At 51.0% G+C, this 14,029-nt stretch overlaps 1 long non-coding RNA gene across 1 annotated transcript; it reads right to left on the minus strand.

Moving 5' to 3' along the window:
* Positions 1-1,036: 1,036 nt before the first annotated feature.
* Positions 1,037-2,709, minus strand: LOC115654969. Its single transcript, XR_004001310.1, has 3 exons — positions 2,619-2,709; positions 1,578-1,579; positions 1,037-1,049 (listed from the first exon to the last, which is right to left on the minus strand). It is a non-coding gene; the product is annotated as an uncharacterized LOC115654969 (long non-coding RNA).
* Between the last annotated feature and the right edge of the window lie 11,320 nt (positions 2,710-14,029).

Genomic DNA, 14,029 nt, shown 5'->3' on the forward strand with positions numbered 1-14,029 from the left:
GCTAGAGATAATGAGGTTAGTTCAATCAGGGAGGATGAGGCCCTGTTCTAACAGTTGAGGTATGAAAACCAAGGGAGGAGAAACTGGTTCTGTAGTTGGCAAGCCATTCACAGTCTTTGTTTAATCCTGAGCTGATGGTGTCAAATTTGCAGATGAACTGAAGCTCAGCAGTTTCTCTTTGAAATCTGGTCCTGATGTTTTTTTGCTGCAGGATGGCCACATTAAGGTCTGCTATTAAGTGTTCTCCTACAGGTTTTTGTATATTGCCATTCCTAATATCTGATTTGTGTCCATTTGTCCGTTTCCGTAGAGACTGTCCAGTTTGGCTGATGTGATGGTGTGGCTGATCTGGTTAGGCCCTGTGATGGTGTCGCTGGTGTAGATATGGGCAGAGTTGGCATCGAGGTTTGTTGCATGGATTGGTTCCTGAGCTAGAGTTACTATGGTGCAGTGTGCAGTTACTGGTGAGAATATGTTTCAGGTTGTCTGTGGGCGAGGACTGGCCTGCCACCCAAGGCCTGTGAAAGTGTGGGATTGTTGTCCAGGATGGGTTGTAGATTCCTGATGATGCGTTGGAGGGGTTTTAGCTAGGGATTGTATGTGATGGCCAGTGGAGTCCTGTTGGTTTCTTTCTTGGGTTTGTCTTCCAGTAGGAGGCTTCTGGGTACATGTCTGGCTCTGTTGATCTGTTTCCTTATTTCCTCGTGCGGGTATTGTAGTTTTGAGAATGCTTGGTGGAGATTTTGTAGGTGTTGGTCTCTGTCTGAGGGGTTAGAGCAGATGCGGTTGTACCTCAGAGCTTGGCTGTAGACAATGGATCGTGTGATGTGCCCAGGATGAAAGCTGGAGGCATGAAGGTAGGCATAGCGGTCGGTAGGTTTTCGGTATAGGGTGGTGGTAATGTGACCACCACTTATTTGCACCAGTCCAAAATATGGGGGTTAGCATGAAAACCTCCAAGCTTAGTTACCAGCTTGGCCCTGGTACTGCTGCCACCACCCAAAAAATTAGAGTGTTTTGGGGCACTCTGGTCCCCACAAAAACCTTCCCTGGGGACCCCAAGACCCAAATCCCTTGAGTCTCACAACAAAGGGAAATAAACCTTTTCCCTTCCCCCCTCCAAGTGTTCCTGGAGAGATACACAGAAGCAAACTCTGTGAATCTAAACAGAGGGAGTCCACCCTCTCTATTTCCAGTCCTGGAAAACAGAAGTACTTCCCTCTTCACCCAGAGGGAATGCAAAGGCAGGCTAGTAAATCTAACACACACAGATTTTCCCCCTGACTTCTTCCTCCCACCAATTCCCTGGTGAGCTGCAGACTCAATTCCCTGGAGTTCCTCACTAAAAAAAAACTCCAACAGGTCTTAAAAGAAAGCTTTATATAAAAAAGAAAGAAAAATACATACAAATGGTCTCTCTGTATTAAGGTGACAAATACAGGGTAAATTGCTTAAAAGAAATATGAATAAACAGCCTTATTCAAAAAGAATACAATTCAAAGCACTCCAGCAACTATATCCATGTAAATACAAAGAAAACAATAGAAACCTTACTGTCTTACTATATTTGTACTCACAACTTGGAAAGAGAAGATTAGAAAGCAGGAAACAGAAATCCTCCCATAGCCGAGAGAGAGAGATTCAAGACAAAGGACTCACACCCAAAACTTCCCTCCACCCAGATCTGAAAAAAGTCTGGTTTCCTGACTGGTCCTCTGGTCAGGTGTTTCAGAACTTCTTTCCAGGTGTAAGAACATTAACCCTTAGCTATCTGTTTATGATACATGGTGTCTAGGAAGTGGACCTCCCGTGTAGATTGGTCCAGGCTGAGGTTGATGGTGGGGTGGAAGCTGTTGAAATCGTGGTGAAATTTTTCCAGAGTCTCCTTCCCATGGGTCCAGAAGATGATGTCATCAATGTAGCGTAGGTAGAGAAGGGGCGTGAGTGGACGAGAGCTGAGGAAGTGTTGTTCCAGGTCGGCCATAAAAATATTGGCATATTGTGGGGCCATGCGGGTGCCCATAGCGGTGCCACTGATCTGGAGATATATATTGTCATCAAATTTGAAATAGTTGTGTGTGAGGATAAAGGCATAGAGCTCAGCAGCCCTGCCACGCCCACCAACATGATACAGTTCTGCGGCGATCTGGAAGCCTACTTTCGCTGTCTCCGACTCAAAGAATACTTTCAGGACAACACTGAACAGCGCACTGATACACAGGTACCCTCCCACCAACAGCACAAGAAGAAGAACTCCACATGGACTCCTCCTGAGGGTCGAAATGACAGTCTGGACCTATACATTGAATGCTTTCGCCAACATGCAGAGGCAGAAATTGTGGAAAAACAACATCGCTTGCCTCATAACCTAAGTCGTGCAGAACACACGCAACAAACCTTGATGCCAACTCTGCCCACATATCTACACCAGTGACACCATCACAGGATCTAACCAGATTAGCCACACCATCACAGGTTCATTCACCTGCACGTCCACCAATGTAATATACGCCATCATATGCCAGCAATGCCCCTCTGCTATGTACATCGGCCAAACTGGACAGTCTCTACGGAAAAGGATAGATGGATACAAATCAGATATTAGGAACTGAATATACAATATACAATATACAAAAACGTGTAGGAGAACACTTCAACCTCCCTGGCCACACTATAGCAGACCTTAAGATGGCCATCCTGCAGCAAAAAAACTTCAGGACCAGACTTCAAAGAGAAACTGCTGAGCTTCAGTTCATCTGCAAATTTGACACCATCAGCTCAGGATTAAACAAAGACTGTGAATGGCTTGCCAATTACAGAACCAGTTTCTCCTCCCTTGGTTTTCACACCTCAACTGCTAGAACTGGGCCTCATCCTCCCTGATTGAACTAACCTCATTATCTCTAGCTTTCCTGCATATATATACCTGCCCCTGGAAATTCCCACTACATGCATCTGACGAAGTGGGTATTCACCTACGAAAGCTCATGCTCCAAAACGTCTGTTAGTCTATAAGGTGCCACAGGATTCTTTGCTGCTTTTACAGATCCAGACTAACATGGCTACCCCTCTGATACATAGAATCATAAAATCATAGGACTGGAAGGGACCTCGTGAGGTCATCTAGTCCAGTCCCCTGCACTCTTGGCAGGTCTAAGTATTATCTAGACCATCCCTGGCAGGTGTTTGTCCAACCTGCTCTTAAAAATTTCCAATGATGGAGATTCCACAACCTCTCTAGGCAATTTATTCCAGTACTTAACCATCCTGACAGTTAGTAGGTGTTTCCTAATGTCCACCCTAAATCTCTCTTGCTGGAATTTAAGCCCATTGCTTCTTGTCCCATCCTCAGAGGTTAAGAAGAACAATTTTTCTTCCTCCTCCTTGTAACAACCTTTTACATACTTGAAAACTGTTATTGTGTCCCATCTCGGTCTTCTTTTCTCCAGACTAAACAAACCCAATTCTTTCATCTTCCCTCAGAGCTCATGTTTTCTAGACCTTTCATCATCTTTGTTGCTCTTCTCAGGACTCTCTCCAATTTGTCCACATCCTTCCTGACATGTGGCGCCCAGAACTGGACACAACACTCCAGTTGAGGCCTAATCAGTGTGGAGTAGAGCGGAACAACTACTTCTCGCATCTTGCTTAACAACACTCCTGCTAATACATCCCAGAGCGCTGTTCACTTTTTTTTTGCAACAGTGTTACACTGTTGACTCATATTTAGCTTGTGATCCACTATGACCCCCAGATCCCTTTCCGCAGTACTGCTTCCTAGGCCATCGTTTCCCATTCTGTATGTGTGCAAGGATTGTTCCTTCCTAAGTGGGGTACTTTGCATTTGTCCTGATTGAATTTCATCCTATTTACTTTAGACCATTTCTACAGTTTGTCCAGATCATTTTGAATTTTAATCCTATCCTCCGAAGCACTTGCAACCCCTCCCAGCTTGGTATCGTCCGCAAACTTTAAATGTACTCTGCATGCCATTATCTAAATCATTGATAAAGATATTGAACAGAACCAGACCCAGAACTGATCCCTGCAGGATGCCACTCATTATGCTCTTCCAGCACTGATAAATACTCCCTGGGAACCAGTTTTGCACCCACCTTATAGTAGCTCCATCTAGGTTGTATTTCCCTAGTTTGTTTATGAGACGGTCATGGGAGACAGTATTAGAAGGTTTACTAAAGTCAAGATATACCATGTCTAGCACTTCCCTCCTATCCTCAAGACTTGTTACTCTGTCACAGAAAGTGATCAGGTTGGTTTGACCCGATTTGTTTTTGACAGATCCATGCTGACTGTTACTTATCACCTTATTATCGTCTATATGTTTGCAAATTGATTGAAATACTGAAATTGCGGAAGGTCAGGTGCAGAGGGGAACATTATGTGGAGTCATTGAAACTCTTGGTGGGGAAAGTGGGATTGAAGAATTTGTATGCCTAGCTCCGCTCCTTGGCTTTGTGGATGTTGGGTTTGGCACACATTCGGGATGGTCCGGGAGCACAATCACACCCAATCCCCGGGCTCCCTTGTCCCTGGGTTGCAGCACTTGGAAGTGCCATTTTCCAGAGGCTGAACTCTGTTGGGTCAGGGCGATTTACGTTTGAGCTCTGAGCTCACGTTCAAAGGCTCTGCTGCTGTGGTGGCTCACGCCAGAAAGTGCTGCTCACTGTGCCATTGTTCCCTTGCCAGAGCCCTTCTGCCGTGCCCCTGCCTTTGATCCAGTTCCCTCTGTCCGATCGGATCTCGCTCAGCACATTCCAGCCTCAGTTTCCAGATTATCCACACGGACAAGTGGTGGAGGACTTGACTGTCAAGGCTCTGGTGAAAGACACTCATTTAAAGGGCCAGCACCTCCTTTCTTTAGAGCAACCCCCCTAACAAATGGAGCTCAGTCGAACAAAAGCTTCCTTTGTTTGATGTAGAACATGATGCAGAGGGATATTTTAGGGAGTGGGAGAGGAGGCCAGTCAACTCCCTAAGAAGATCTGAGCCCAGGGAAAGCTGGGGGGGGCCAAGGTGCGAGCACACCAAGATTTTGAAGCATGAATGCAATTTAAAAAATAAATCTCGAGGCACAAACTCAATGGAATCCTTTAGCACTGGAGCTGCTGGGAGACAGGTCCCCCAACGAGAGACCATCCTCTCCAGCGGGCCCCCGAGCCGGTGGCTCCAGAACAAGGAAGGTGCACAGAGAATCCAGATGCTGATTCCCCCACTCTCATCTCCATCCTCTTTCTTTTTCTTTTTCATTCCCTTTTTTTGCATCGCTCCTCCCCGGGGCTGCTTCCTTTGCTCCATCTGGGCCAGGAGGTGAATTGGCCTGGTTGCCTTAGAAACAGAGATGAAGGACACACTTCAAACAAAACCAACAGCGATTGGTTTTGTCTGAGGCTGGCCTGAGGCTTTCTGTCCAAGGATGTAGGGGTTTGCTCCCTGCCACCTAAGCAGCTGTCCAGTGGCTGTGTGCTGCCATGGGGCATTAGGTGCTTTTACCGCTGCTCCAGGGACTCGGTGGGGCTAAAAACACCAGTCAAGGAAAGGCAGGACAAAACAACAAATCCCAGGTCCTCGCACTGCCTGCCTCAGCCCTATACAGCCCATGGTGACCTGCCCCTCCAGCGAGGAGACTTAGAGGCTGGGGTACTTTGAGTGGAGCCTAAGGCATGGGGTCCCCTCCCCCTCGCTCCCTTGGGCAGGCAGTGTGGTCTAGTGGTCAGAGCAAAGGGGGCTCCTGGGCCATTCGACCTGGGCTCAGTTCCGGATGCTGCCAGTGCCTTGCTGCAGAGCTAGAGGAGAGGAATGAAGGCGCCAATGGGTTTAATTCCCCCTTTGTGTGGCGCCCAGCCTGGCCCCTTTCATAAGGTGGAGCATTGCTAGGGGTGAGGGGGAGCTGAAATGAATAGGCAACAGGTCTGAAATAAACCAAAGGCAGTATTTCTTCACACAACGCACAGTCAACCTGTGGAACTCCTTGCCAGAGGATGTTGTGAAGGCCAAGACCACAACAGGGTTCAAAAAAGAACTAGATAAGTTCGTGGAGGACAGGCCCATCAATGGCTGTTAGCCAGGCTGGGCAGGGATGGTGTCCCTAGCCTCTGTTTGCCAGAAGCTGGGAATGGGTGACAGGGGATGGATCACTTGATGATTCCCTGTTCTGTTCATTCCCTCTGGGGCACCTGGCACTGGGCACTGTTGGAAGACAGGATACTGGGCTATGGACCTTTGGTCTGGCCCGGTCTGGCCCATTTTTATGTTCTCCTGGCTGTCCAAGCCCACCTGGGCCAAGTAACACTGGGACCTGCTGCACCCGGCGTGTGGGGGGTGAGGACAGACACACCAGGGGAGTCCCCCAGAGAGATGGAGAAACCCAGCACAGAGAGGCCTCTGTCTCGCTCCTTTGCAGCATGGTGGGGGGGGGTTCCTCAGGGCCCCCCCATTCCTCCACTGCTAAATGCCATGTGCTGCCAATGCCCTCTGCCAATGCCTTCCGATCCTGCCTGCCATCTCAGCCTCCCCCGCACAGTGTCTGCACACACCCGCACAGTGTCCATGTACACACCCCCTCTTGTGTACTTGGGGAGTCTTGGGTCTCAGCTGAGCAGCAACTCAGCCAGCTCTGCGACAGTTAGTGCAATCACCCAGTGGGGACTAGGAGATTTACACTCCCTTTCGCTTTGGAAGTAGTGGGGGCAGGGCGGGGAGCCTGGCAGACCGTCTCGCTGAGCCCGGGCCATGCGGAGGGGACTCATTCCATGGCTCCTGAGGCTATGGCACGACGCGTTCGGCAGATACTGACGCTGTGGCAATATTAGAGCCGTTTTGCTGTGACTAGATTTAAAGGGGGTTTGCTGGAGGAGAAGCCAGCAAGGGACAGCCCCTCGAGCCGGGACTGTCACGGTGGCTGCTTGGGAGACGACAGCCATTGGAGGGGTCCCTTCCCAGGTAGCTCTGAGCATCGGGGCCTCCCCGATTTGCTGCTTCTGTGCTCACAACTGACCTCTGCAGTGGGAAACTGTTCCACCCAGCCCTGCACCTTAGGCCTCTGACAGACGCCAGCCGGGCCTTTCTCATGGGTGTCCCAGGGACCAGCAAGGGGCTCTGGATGCCTGTAGACCTTTGTGTTACACATTCAAAGCCAGCACTCCAGGGGGCTGATCCATTGGGATTTGGATGAGGCCCCAAAGCCCTTCTCCCAAGGAGAGAAAGGCAGGGTGTGCGGTTAATGTCCAGACTGGCGTCAGGTGACCTGGGTTCCGTGTCTGACCTTGGGAAGTTGTGTCTCACCGTCCCAGGCTGTAAAATGGGTCTAACCCGGGGCCGCCCTCCAATAACAGGCCAGCACTGTGCCCAGCCTGGGCCTTAGCCGGGGCCGCCCTTCAATAACAGACTAACGATATACAGAGCTTGGGCCATATCTGGAAGGGGAAAATGAAAGACACTGGTTAGGACGGGTGAGGCTACAGACCATGATAATTGCAAAGCCTCTAGCGTGTTCTTTGCACAGAGTCTAGCTCCTTGCAACAAGCAGGCAGGTGCCAGGCTGCCTGCATTTCTCAGTGGATTGCAACCCCCTCAGCAGCTGGTGGTAAGGTGCATCTCCCCAGGGCACTGCCCGCCCTCATTTGCTCCAGCGGCAGAGCCCGGGGGCCCAGGCGTGCGGTGCCAGCAGAGCACGGCGCCGCTCGCTGGAGAAGCTGCCATTGTTTGCCTTCAATCAAGATGTTTCAGCCGGAATCAAAAGCCCCAACTGGGTAAATCATCATCACACAAAAACTTCTGCCTGCAAAATAGGTCAAGTCAGACTCCACAGAGCGTGAGCGTCGGCAGGAAGAAAAGCGACAGCTGTGATCTCCAGTATGGATGGAGAAGGGTATAAATAGAGAGAGCACCATGCATATGCATAGCCGCGTACAGCTGTTGGGCCGTATGTTCATTAGGGCCAACTGTTTAGGAGTGAGCGGGAGGGGGCCTGCTGGGGAAAGGGAGTTTATCCTGACGTTCATAGGCAGAAGTATGGAGAGCAGCCGCCCCGTGGACAGCTGTGCGTCGCTGATTGCTCCTGAGTCAGCAGCTTTCACTGGGCTCCGAGGCTGCTTCAGCCCGGTGCTGGCTCCGAAGCTGAAGATCGACCCTGGCCCTGCCCCTGCTGAGAGTCCGTTAGCTGGCGCAACTTAGGAACCAGCAGGTGGCTGCTCCGGCCGGGGTGGGTCTCTTCTGGCACCGTAGACAAAGACTAAGCTCATCCTGAAAAGCCAGCGCGGAAGGGGACTGGTGTGTGGGAAAGAGGGTGTGGCCTAGGGGTTAAAGCACCAAGCTGGGCTGCGGGAGACATGGGTTCTGGTCCTGCCTGCTGCTGAGCAGCTTTACCTCTATGGAAAATAGCGCACGCAGTAAGGTGCCGCTATTGGTGGGGTTCCTCGCCAAGCGCAGTGCTGCTTGAGATGAGCGAAGAGAGGCAGGACCTGGACCTTGAATGACTTGGCCCTCTCCTAGGCGTAGTTGGAGCTGTTTGGCTGTGTGTCCTAGCCCCTCTACTGCTAACAGCTAGTGGAGACTCCCCCTTAGCTCAAGAGCATTCTGGAGTGGGAGGGTCTGGGTGCCTGTGGCAGGCAGCAGTGACACACGTGGCCGGGATTGGGTCCAAGACTTGCCTCACAGGGGTGCTGAAGGTGTACAGAGTGAAAGAGTGATGGACAGTGCACCAAGCACCCAGGGCTGAGCAATAAATCAGGTGCCTGGCAGAGATGGTGTTTAACCAACAAGCAAAATCAGATTCCCTGCAGCCCCCTCCCGGAGGATCCAAAGTGATCCCTGGGCACCTGCCTGGGGGTAGGGGGTCCTTGTTTCAGAGCTAAGAATCTGCTCTACTTTGCTTCCTCTAGCAACGCTGGCTTCGCTCCCCATAGGAAGGCGCCCGCATCATTCATGGAAGCTCACAAGCCAGCAAGGGAGGGAGTGAGCAAGTGGAAATTCCACGTGGAACAAGAGACCAGGTCACTGGGTCATCAATTTTCAGGTGGTTGCCCTGAGATCGGGAGAGCTGTTGAAGGACAACGCTGGTCCGGGAGCAAATTCACATGGGGAATCAGAGGTTCTTGCACAGCATCCCAACAGCAGTCGTGGGGGCAAACAACGTATTTAGTGTTGAGAGCAGGACAAATCCATGAGTGTGATTGTATGACAGGGTTGCTTGTGCAGGGGAATTGGGGGGCATGGCTCAGCAGTCCTGGGACTCACCTTTGGTGTACGTCTTCTATTCCTAACACTCATGCTTCAGGGTTTCAGCCAATGGCTGCAGGGGTCAGGAAGAAATCTCCTCTAATGTATTCTGGGTTGGTTTTTGGTCTCATTCCTCTGAAGCATCAGGGATGGCTGTGGCTGGAGATGGAACCAGGTGGGGGGCCAGGGACCTGAGGTGGCATGAGCATTCCCTCTTTCAGGTGCTTAGAGCTGGCTGGTTCTTGCTCACATGCTCAGGGTCGAACACAACTCCATGTGTGAGTTTCCCCCTGGGTCAGACTTGCGGGGATCACAGGGCTGGGGGAAGGGGGACAGGGGTTGCCTTCCTCTGCAGCGTGTGGGTGCAGATCACTTGCAGGATTATCTAGGTGTATCTCACATAATTGTTTCCCTGCCATTGTGGGGATCTCAGACTCTGGTGCCCCTCAGGCCCTCCTATTCTCTGCCTGTGGCACGTCATAGCTTAGGGCTGCAGTACTTAGTCTGCTTTTGGTTGCTGGGTCTAGTGTGCAGGGGCTGGGCGGTGCTGGTGGCCTGCGATATACAGGTGGGTGGACTAGATTATTGGGCGGGGCATGATGAGATGCCAGGGGGCATGAGGTGGGGCCCAGCGCTGTGATCAGAAGGGTGGCGACAGACGCATCCCCAGAACACTGGACGTTCCGCTACTGCCGAGAATGGTGTGACCCCGCCCCTCTGCTGGTGTGACCCCACCCACACGGCGCAAGGGTGTGCCAGCACGCATGGAGCGGCATCCTCTTTGGAATAGCCGCGGCTTCCGTCCCATGCTCGGTACGAACCCACAACCAGTTTTATATCTGGACCGGTCAGGGGACAAACCCTGAGCACCAGGACTGGCCGTCTTACAAGCAGACGAATGGGTGGCCGGGCCAGGGCAGGGCAGCAGCAGGGAGAGCACACAGAGGGGTGGGCATGGGCAGTGGTCAGGGACGGGGAGGGCAAAGCAGATGCCAGCAGCAGTGTTCAGCTTGCAGTTCTCAGCCTGAAGAAACAGCCTTTCTGGAGCTCCCTGCTCCAGCCGCTGGGGAAGGTGCTGGAGGAAGAGACTCAGCCAAGCGGGGCCAGCGTCTCTCCTTCTGTAGGTGCAATAGCTGCTACCTTGGCAGACACTAGGGACTGAACCCAATGTGTCTGCCATGAGGAGGGGCTGTCTTCATGCTGGCCCTGGGCTGCGGGCTCGGGGCCTTTGGCCCAGTGCTCCCAGGTGCGGACTGTGGGTTCGGGGCTGCAAGCCAGGCACTCGCCTGTCAGCAGTAAATTTACTTTAAAGTGAATGAAATGAACAGCAGAAGCCCTGTGGGGCCCTCTAGTCCTCATCCTCCTGCCCCACTCCCCACCCTCAGATCGGCCTAATCCCCTCAGTCTTCGAGCCCTAGGATATCACTGAGCTGTCTCTGGCCTCACAGGTGCTGGGGGGAGGTGCTTGAGAATATAACATAAAATCTGGGGGGTTAGGAGGGAGCTGGGAGGGAGACAGCTGCCTTGGACTAGCGCATTAGCCAGGAGAAGCCCTGCTTTGTACAGCCCCATTGTAGAGACAGAGCTGAAACGCTCTTGGGGCAGCACCTGTTGAAGGGAGGGACAGGTTTTCACGGCAGCACTGTTACTTAGCTGCCATCTCCCCCACTTGTGTCGTCTTTGTAGCCTAAATACATGATGTATGGGGCAGTCACGGGAGGAGAGGAGAGCTGCTGCCTCTGGGTGGTGATGGGGGGTGGGGGGGGCGTTGCTTCTCCTCTCATTGCTTGTCTCCGGGATGGCTCACAATGGCTCGTCAGCAGAGACCTGGGCCTTCAGGGCTGACCATGTGAGCCAACTCTCATTAAAGCCAGCAGGAGTTTTCCCACAATGGGAGCTGGTCCAGCCATTCGAGCTAAACAAGTAACTCGTCAATGAAGTAGCAGGCCCTTAGCTGGCCACGAGAGGGGGACATGGCTATGCTCACTCAACCATCACGCGCCTGATCTTACAGCAAAATCTCTCTCCTTCTAAAGCCTCTGTTCCTGCAGCCCAGAGGATTTCAGTGGAGCAGACAAAGGCATACGTGGTTTTTCTCCTGAAATGTTGGCATGCGCACAAGGCTTTGCCAGGGAACAAGAAGTAGAACTTTTGACACCTGTGTAGCCTGTTCTTCCCAAATATATTCCCCAATAATGTTTCGCGACTTAAGCGTGAAAGGATCCCCAAGCATTTGTAAACGAGGGCCAATGGGGCAGAGCCTGGGGCTACAAATAGCTACCGTTAAAGGAGCATTCATGTGTTCCAGGATTGTTTGTATAACGCTCTTGTTTGGGAGACTGTCAGAAGCCTGAAATCTGTCTAGGTTTTCATAAGGTGGCTCATCACCATGGTACTGAAGGAAACGTACAAATCTCTGCCTTCCAGTCCTGTTGGAAGGAATAAGCTAGGGTGACAAGATGTCCTGATTTTATAGGGACAGTCCCAATATTTGGGGCTTTTTCTTATATAGGGTCCTCTTACCCCCCAACCCCTGTCCTGATTTTTCACACTTGCTGTCTGGTCAGCCTAGAATAAGCTTAAAGTTATTAAGGTATGAGAATGCTGATGCATTGCGGTTCTTGCAGGAAAGCTCTTGTGCCCCCTTCTATTCCCAGCCTCTATCACCCTTCTCCCTCCAAAAACCTGTACCCCAAGCAGAGTTTTGACCCCCCAAAAGGGAGATGTACCAGAGATCCCATGAAAATCCACTCGGGACTTTGCTTTTAATTTTACATGGAAGGCACCCAGTTGCTGTGGTGATGCACAGTGGTAGAAAACCTGAAGATAGATGAGTCTAAGAAATGGGTTTGCACATAGTTGTGAACACAAGACGGACGGTCGGCCCGTATTTGCCAACATAAGTCCTTCCATATTTACCAACGGCTTGATTGCTCCAGCAGAGCGAAGCTATCATGTGATCTCTTCGCCGCGGAGGTGATTTCTCAGATAGTTGGGGCCAAAACCAAAGGACTGCCATCTTGGGCAGGCCTCTGTTCACTGGGGAGCCAGCACAGGGAGAGACAAATTGGGGTGCCATATTCTTTGTGAGCTGTGTTAGTGAGCAGGCCAGCGGCTGGACTCTGAAAGCACCATTCTTCCGCCCTCTGGTTAAGAATGCTCCTCTGGAGCACATCCAAAACGGCTTTTCTCTGTCGACAAGAGCACCATTGAAGGCCGTCAATTTCCATTCAGTTGTAGGAGGGCTCAGGTTGTGCTCTCTCTGCTGGCTGGCAGTAGCACAGCAAAAAATATGGTAAGGTCAGCCCATAGGGTAACATCTCTTTAAAAATCTCTCCCCTGGATGAGTTAGTTGTAGTTTGTTCCCTGACAGCTTCTAATATACATCAGATTTTGACCCTAAGTTACTTGACAGTTTTCCTTTCTTTTCGGAGTATTTATACAGAGCCATATCTTGCTATCCTTTTATACTCTGTGCATGGCTGTAGTGTCTGACTGTCATGGTGCTTTACGAAGAGAAAATCTAGTACCGGCGCGTCCTCTGTCAGTTCAGATTTCCTTTCATTATGGTGATCAGGGACAGACATCTTTACCACCACGCTAAATGTGAAATATGCATGTGTGAGTATGTGCGCACACACACACACACACACAGAGTTCTGAGCGTGCACACACACACACACTGTTCTCAGTGCACGCACACACACAGTGTTCTGAGCACACACACATTTACACTGTTCTGAGCACACGCACACACACACTTAACACTTACACTGTTCTGAGCATGCACACACACACTTACACTGTTTTGAGTATGCGCGCACACAGTTCTGAGCACACACACACTCTTACACTGTTCTGAGCGTGCGCACACCCACACACGTACTGTTCTGAGCGCACGCACACACACACACTTTCACTGTTCTGAGCACGCGCGCACACACACACACGTACACTGTTCTGAGTATGCGCACACACAGTTCTGAGCACACACACACACTCTTACATTGTTCTGAGCGCGCGCACACCCACACACACTGTTCTGAGCGCGCACACACACACACACACACACTTACACTGTTCTGAGCGCGTGCACGCACACAAACACACGTTCTGAGCACAGACACCCTTTAAAGCCACACTCCAGCTTCAGTACACACTAGGGTGACCAGATGTCCTGATTTTATAGGGACAGTCCCGATTTTTGGGTCTTTTTCTTATTTAGGTTCCTATTACCCCCCTACCCCCTGTCCTGATTTTTCACACTTGCTGTCTGGTCACCATAGTGCACACTGACTGCAGATTTTACCAGAGTTGAGTTTCCTACCAGCACTGGAAAGGGAAATAAGCAAACAGATTGCAATTAAAAAAAAAAACCATAACAACCTTAAGTGCAGCCAACTGAGCCCTAAACTGCGATTTAGCTGGGAGCCAATCAAAAGCCTCCAACATGAGCCCAATTCCACATACCAAAAAAACCCTAAAACCTTAATTGCAATTACTTGGTTGGCGTAGCAGCGCAGCAGCTCAGTGGGCAAAGCTGCTGGGACCTATTTGAAAGCAGCCTGGACGCTTGTTACAGACAAACATTCTGTCTGGGTAGCTGCAAGCCGTAGATGAGCTGCGCTAGCAGGGTGTCTGCTTAGCGGCGTTGGGGATGTAGCCGGGAGAGTGAGATCTCTAGCACGCCAGTCCCAAAAGACTCCCACATTCTGCTCAAGGTTTTAGTCAAGGATAGAGGCCTGGTGTAAACAAGAGACACGTGTTGGCTAAACAGCAATGGAAAACGTGC

The sequence above is a fragment of the Gopherus evgoodei genome, chromosome 7, assembly GCF_007399415.2.
Source record: "Gopherus evgoodei ecotype Sinaloan lineage chromosome 7, rGopEvg1_v1.p, whole genome shotgun sequence".
Lineage (NCBI taxonomy): Eukaryota > Metazoa > Chordata > Testudines > Testudinidae > Gopherus > Gopherus evgoodei.